Genomic DNA, 7,098 nt, shown 5'->3' on the forward strand with positions numbered 1-7,098 from the left:
TGAGATATAGTGAAAATCGATTGTTTCATAACTCATTTGCATAACAATGGTAGATTGGACACTTTGCCAACTTTTTAACATGGCTTATTCAAGAAATATTCCATAATGTGGAGTCAGTTCAAACTCAGTTATTCAATCATTCATTCCAAATGTATAGCTGAAACTGACTGAATATACAATTTTCACCGATTTGAGGTATAGTTCAGAATTTTGGCGACAGAAAGAGTAATTTACAAGATAGAAAGGTTATCTTGGGCTCAAATTGAAGCTTAGGGATATGGGAAGTTTTCTATATACAAGTGAGGCAGTGATACTCACCATAATGTGTTGGAAAATAACCATCTTTGTTGTTATTAGTCAAGCGGACACCATATTTTTGTGTGTTTCTGAGGATGATGTGGGTCATATTTAAGAATATAATGGTAGCAACCAACCAAATCCTGTTCTGCTACTTACCCCTATGTGTCAAGATACTCCATGACCAATTTCAGACCACCATGTCTATTTATGTAATTTTAGTGAATTAATATTTGCCTTTACACAATTTCGCCAGGGCCATATACCTAAAAGGGGGTTTTGAGGTAGGTGGGACATTTTGACAACTTTTTATCATAACTCATCATTTTCAGCACATTTTTTCCAATAAGAAAACACTGATTAGAAGTATAATTCCGGGGGGTGCATGATACCCCCTTCCAGTGACTAGACTAGTTGTCCATATTCTTTTAGCTATGACAAATTAAATTATAAATGCACCATGTTTTAAACATGCACCAATGTATTGCACTGTTCTATAAACGAAATGGTTCAGAAATAAATGTAAACAACATTATACACGACGACATGCGACGCCAAACACAGTGTATAGCTACATAAGATGGCGGAGCCTAGTTTACACCATGCGTCTCTGAAACCACAATAAACTTCATCAAGTATTTGGTCTGTATTAAGCTCTTAAAGTGACTATAAACAAACGGAAATACAGTTCACAACGTCATACACAATTCTCAATACGTTCGGTTCATACTTTGAGCCGTCTGACGGCAGTTTTACCTGTAAAAGGAGCAATGTGTGAATCAAACAAACACACGACGCAGTGCCTCTCTTCCGAACACAAACGCTACTGAAGATTCGGAAACGGCGCCAGTTCCCATACAGCAACAACTGAGACAGACCAAACCAATCGATCACAGATTCACCAAAACACAATAGTCGATCCTAGAACTATCGATCTCTGTGATGCTGTAAGCAATATAATAATGTCTTAAACTGTAACTGTTTTAAATGGACCCACAACGTTGTACAAAATAAAGAATATGCTCCAAATTACAAAAATAGCTGCTACTCAAAATAAAAGCTTAGTTCAAAGTACTTTGGATAGAAATAGCTTAGAGATGTGTTTTATAATAAATCAACCAAATTTCAATCTACTACAGTCACATGGTTTACAGTAAACTGCTGTGGAGACTTGGGGCCGATTCATACTCCTATTTTACCGCTGTTTCGGCGCTGTAGTGCCGAAATGATTTCGGCTCGTCAGAAATTTTCAGTAGCACCGAAGAGCCGACTTTAGGACGGTACCCGCCCCCCCGAACCTCAAATGACGTCACATTGTAGGCTCAACAGAGCCGAACCGACTTTTATTCGGCTCTAAAATAGGAGTATGAATCGCGCCTTGGCCTGGTTCCAGCAGAAGCGCTCTCTGTCTGTCTGTCTGTCTGTCTCTCTGTCTCTCTCTCTCTCTCTCTCTCTCTCTCTCTCTCTCTCTCTCTCTCTTATAGACCAAAGTTCTAGTCTTTGTTTAAACACCCAGACTAGAGACATTATAGTTCCAGTACATGGTGATTAATTAAAAACACTTACCCGATATATTAATCTTTAGACTTTAATCCAACGTGTCATAAAGGGGTCTGTGGTGTTGTTGTCAAAATGGTGGACTGTGTTTTAACAAGTTGTAGGAAGGAGGAGTCACTGCTGACATTCTCTCTTTCTCTTTCTCTTTCTCTTTCTCTCTCTCTCTCTCTCTCTCTCTCTCTCTCTCTCTCTCTCTCTCTCTCTCTCTCTCTCTCTCTCTCGCTCTCTCTCTCTCTCTCTCTCTCTCTCTCTCTAACACACACACACACAGTCACACACACACACACACACAGGGGTGGTGTTGTGTTACAGCCGGTTTCCAACTCATATTGTTGTCACAAGAAGATGTTCATGTTCCAACATGTAGGGAAATGTGCTCCACATCAACGCGACGCAGCTGTTGACTGATACCTGTCCATTTAAACTAGACGGGCCTGCCCCAAAGTTATTAGTGCAGCCGCGCCCGGCAGCCGGAGAAAACTAGAGTTCTCGACAGGGCCTGAAAATTCAGGCCCGGCCCTACCTGGGCCCTCATCAAACCCTGTACACTCAAGACACTGCCCCCGCTGCCACCCTTAGATCTCCATATATTGTGCTGTCTGTCTGTCTGTCTGTCTGTCTCTCTCAGCTCAAGACCATAGACCAAAGTTCAGATGTTCAACTGGCGTCGTCATGAAAGGGGGCAGGACTGGGCCTGGCGTCGTCATGAAAGGGGGCGGGACTGGGCCTGGCGTCGTCATGAAAGGGGGCGGGACTGGGCCTGGCGTCGTCATGAAAGGGGGCGGGACTGGGCCTGGCGTCGTCATGAAAGGGGGCGGGACTGGGCCTGGCGTCGTCATGAAAGGGGGCGGGACTGGGCCTGGCGTCGTCATGAAAGGGGGTGGGACTGGGCCTGGCGTCGTCATGAAAGGGGGCGGGACTGGGCCTGGCGTCGTCATGAAAGGGGGCGGGACTGGGCCTGGCGTCGTCATGAAAGGGGGCGGGACTGGGCCTGGCGTCGTCATGAAAGGGGGCAGGACTGGGCCTGGCGTCGTCATGAAAGGGGGGGACTGGGCCTGGCGTCGTCATGAAAGGGGGCGGGACTGCGACGCTCTATAGTCTATAACTAGAAAACATCACACCTGTGTGAAGTGAGCGGCGCTCTTATCATCGTACATTATCATCTCATTCTGGCCAATCACAATTTGCGTCCTCACTTTTCTGCCCTCACTTTTTAGTTAGTGTAAAAACCAGAAATGATCCACTGACTGCATTGAGTCTTCATTCACGTCACATTCACAGGAAAAGAGGGCGCTGTTTCTCCTTTATTCTTTGACGATTGGTTCTCAGATTGCTACAGCATTGAACATGGTGGACCCTCTTGTAAACGAGTGTAATGCTTACAATTTACAATTTACAATTTACAATTTAGGCATTTAGCAGACGCTCTTAATCCAGAGCGATTTACATTAGGCAGGAACAAAAGTATGGGAATACATCACATATATAAAATGCATTTATCAAGAAACATGCGTAAGCTAAGAACGTAACTAGAACATATCTATATAATGACACTATACATATTAACTATGCATATATACTATACTATGCTATACATAGGCTACTATGATGTGCTATGACTATATACAATGCAATTATTGTGCTGTCTACATGACATGCTATAAGTCTGTTTCAAATGCTATCTAAGTCTAAAAAGTGCTATCTAAGGGGGTAGGATAAGTGCTATGGGCCATGATGGAGTCTGAAAAGGTGGGTCTTCAGACTACGGCGGAAGATTGGGAGTGATGCCGCAGTTCTGACTGCAACGGGGAGTGCATTCCACAGTTTTGGGGCCAGAAGGGAGAAGAGTTTGGGACGTGTGGAGCGTTGGCCCGGCGTTTTTAGTGAGGGTACTTCCAGCTTTCCTGCGTTGGCTGATCTGAGTGCGCGGGAGGGTTTGTAGGGTTCAATCATGCTTGCAAGATATGGGGGAGCCATACCTTTGGTTGCTTTGAATGCCAGCATCAGAGTTTTGTATTCTGTGCGGGCAGCGACTGGGAGCCAGTGCAGGGAGCGGAGCAGGGGGGAGACATGTGAGAATTTTGGCTGGTTGAAGACCAGACGAGCTGCGGCATTTTGGATCATTTGGAGAGGCTTAAGTGCACATGCCGGTAGGCCAGTAAGGAGCGAATTACAATAGTCAAGTTTTGACAAGACTGTTGTCTGGATTAGGAGCTGGGCTGATTCCTGGGTGAGGAACGGTCTAATTCGTCGTATGTTATAGAGTGTGAACCTACAGGATCGAGTGACAGCTGTGATGTGAGTTTTAAACGAGAGCTGACTGTCCAGGACAACACCAAGGTTCCTGGCTGTTGGGACAGACGTTACCAGGGCGTTGTCTACGGAAATAGTTAGCTCCCGCATAGGGCAGGACTTAGCTGGGAAGAAGAGAAGCTCAGTCTTGTCTGGGTTCAGCTTGAGGTGGTTGGAGGACATCCACTGTGAGATGTCAGCCAGGCATGCAGTGATGCGCTCTTCCACCTGAGTGGCAGAGGGGGGGAAGGATAGAAACAGTTGTGTGTCATCGGCAAAGCAGTGATAGGATATATTGTGAGCAGAGATGATAGTGCCAAGGGATTTGGTGTATAGTGAGAAAAGGAGGGGACCAAGTACAGATCCCTGTGGGACCCCAGTTTGGAGGGTTCGGGGGGATGATAGCAGACCTTTCCAGGAAACCTGGTAGGTCCGGTCGGTGAGATAGGAAGAGAACCACTTTAGTGCTGTCCCGCCGATGCCTAGATCCGCTAGGGTGTCTAGGAGCAGCTGGTGGTTCACTGTGTCAAATGCCGCTTACTTTTGAAGACACACACACACGCGCACACACACACACGCACACACACACACACACACACACACACACACACACACACACACACACACACACACACACACACACACACACACACACACACACACACACACACACACACACACACACACACACACACACACACACAGCAGTATACTGTCAGTGTGCAGGACTGCAGGTCAATGTTTAACTAAGTCGTAGGTAAGGTGTGACACCGTGCTAACTTGTTCCTGTTCTCACCTCACAGACTCTAGACTGCAGGGGGTCCAAAGTGCGGCCCGGGGTCTAACTTTAGACGGCCCGCGGCTTCATACCTGGACTGTATTATGAACGGCCCCCGTCCAACAGTACGGGACATTTTTACATTGACGTTTTGTTTTTGAGGATTTTAATTTAATTTGGTATAAATGTGAAATAAGGCTGAAAAAAAGTCTGAGTTATTTTAGTGTTTAGTTCACAGCACACACCTGACAACAGAGCATTGATATTAAATATTGATGCTGATAGTTAAATAAAATGGTTTAAAATGTGATGCATGTATATGTGACTTTGTTATGGTCTGAAGGTACATTATGTCAGGAGGTGTAGTTGGCCCTAGAGGGGTTTAATATTTAATAGTGATGCACCGAATATTCGGCCGCAGAAAATATTCGGCAGAAAATGGCTAAAAATGCAATTTCGGCCTATTCGGTTTCGGCCCGAATAGGCAGAAAATATATCACCGAATTGTGTATGCAATGAATGCATTCAAAAGAGCTGAATTAATGTTTTATGGACCCATAATATAGTCTATAATTTTTATCCCACGATTTTGTAACCCATTTGTCACCCCAACCTAGTCCCCATATATGGGGGACATGGGGAGAGCAACGGACTTGTACTCATGCTTCCTTCATGCCTGAGTGTCCAAGTTGCTCCTTTACACCTGACATGGGGGAGTTTCCCTGGTTGGAACACGCTATTCCAACCAGTTGCTTTCCCCTCCATCGGCTGGCCAGGGGGAGACAGTTTAGTTTTTTTTGTGAGGGTACCTATACCCTATGGGGGACACGGGGAGAACATGTGAGGGTACCTACCCTATGGATGACACGGGGAGAACATGTGAGGGTACCTACCCTATGGGGGACACGGGGAGAACATGTGAGGGTACCTACCCTATGGGGACACGGGGAGAACATGTGAGGGTACCTACCCTATGGGGGACACGGGGAGAACATGTGAGGGTACCTACCCTATGGGGACACGGGGAGAACATGTGAGGGTACCTACCCTATGGGTGACACGGGGAGAACATGTGAGGGTACCTATACCCTAGGGGACACGGGGAGAACATGCAAACTCCACACAGCGTCCCGAGCGGGAATCGAACCCAGGACCTTCTAGCTGTGAGGCGACAGGACTACCAACTTTGCCACCATGCCCCCCTGATGCACAAATGTAAGAGTTGTCATCAGCGTTGCCACTGATTTTGCAAAAGAGTGGCCAGGTCAACGGAAACAAACCCAAAAGAAGCGACTCCAGGAACTATTTACTCCACTTTTAAATGATAAGGTGACCACCTTAGTTTTTTTTCTTTCTTTCTCTTTTAATATTTTTTATCCCACAATTTTGCAGGTGGAAGGAACACGTTATTCCGACCAGTTCCTTTCCCCTCCATCAGGCGCCCCGGCTGGCCAGGGGGAGGCAGTTTAGAGACATGATTTTTGTGAGGGTACCTATACCCTAAGGGGACACAGGGAGAACATGCAAACTCCACACAGAAAGGCCCTTTCGCCAACCCCGCCTCGGGTATGGGCACTGATGACGCGGAGGAGCCCACAGCGTCCCCAGCGGGAATCGAACCCAGGACCTTCTAGCGGTGCTTAGTAAAAACAGAGAGATCATGTGTTGGGGGGAGTGCGGTGAGTCGCTTACTTACCACTCAGTGGCGTCATGTTGTAGTTTTCCCAACCACCCCTAGTCAAAAAATCACACCCATGTGAACTGAGTGGTGCAACTCCCCCCCCCCCCCCTCTCTCTGTCTCTCATTAGCAGGCAACAGTGTAGCACTATCTCTCTCTCTCTGTTTCTGGCACAACAGCGCCACTTTTTCCCCTACTGCTACTCATAGTTAGCCTGGCTAATAAGCCAGACCGAATATCCCGCGACAGTGTTGTGTGATATTAGTCTGGCTTATTAGCCAGGCTAACTCATAGTCACATATTCACATAGGTATAGGTTAACACGGACATTGCTGTTCCTTGGAGTGGTTGCATCCTATAGGATTCAGATAGATAAGTCCTATTTTAATTTGGAACCAATCCGTGTGAGTATAGCACGGCTTGGGTGCTGTGTGTGTATAAGAACAAATCCAAATTCTAATAGGATTTGTATAGGATTATAGCCAAAAATATGAC

The sequence above is a fragment of the Electrona antarctica genome, assembly GCF_951216825.1.
Source record: "Electrona antarctica genome assembly, chromosome: 15".
Classification (NCBI taxonomy): Eukaryota; Metazoa; Chordata; class Actinopteri; order Myctophiformes; family Myctophidae; genus Electrona; species Electrona antarctica.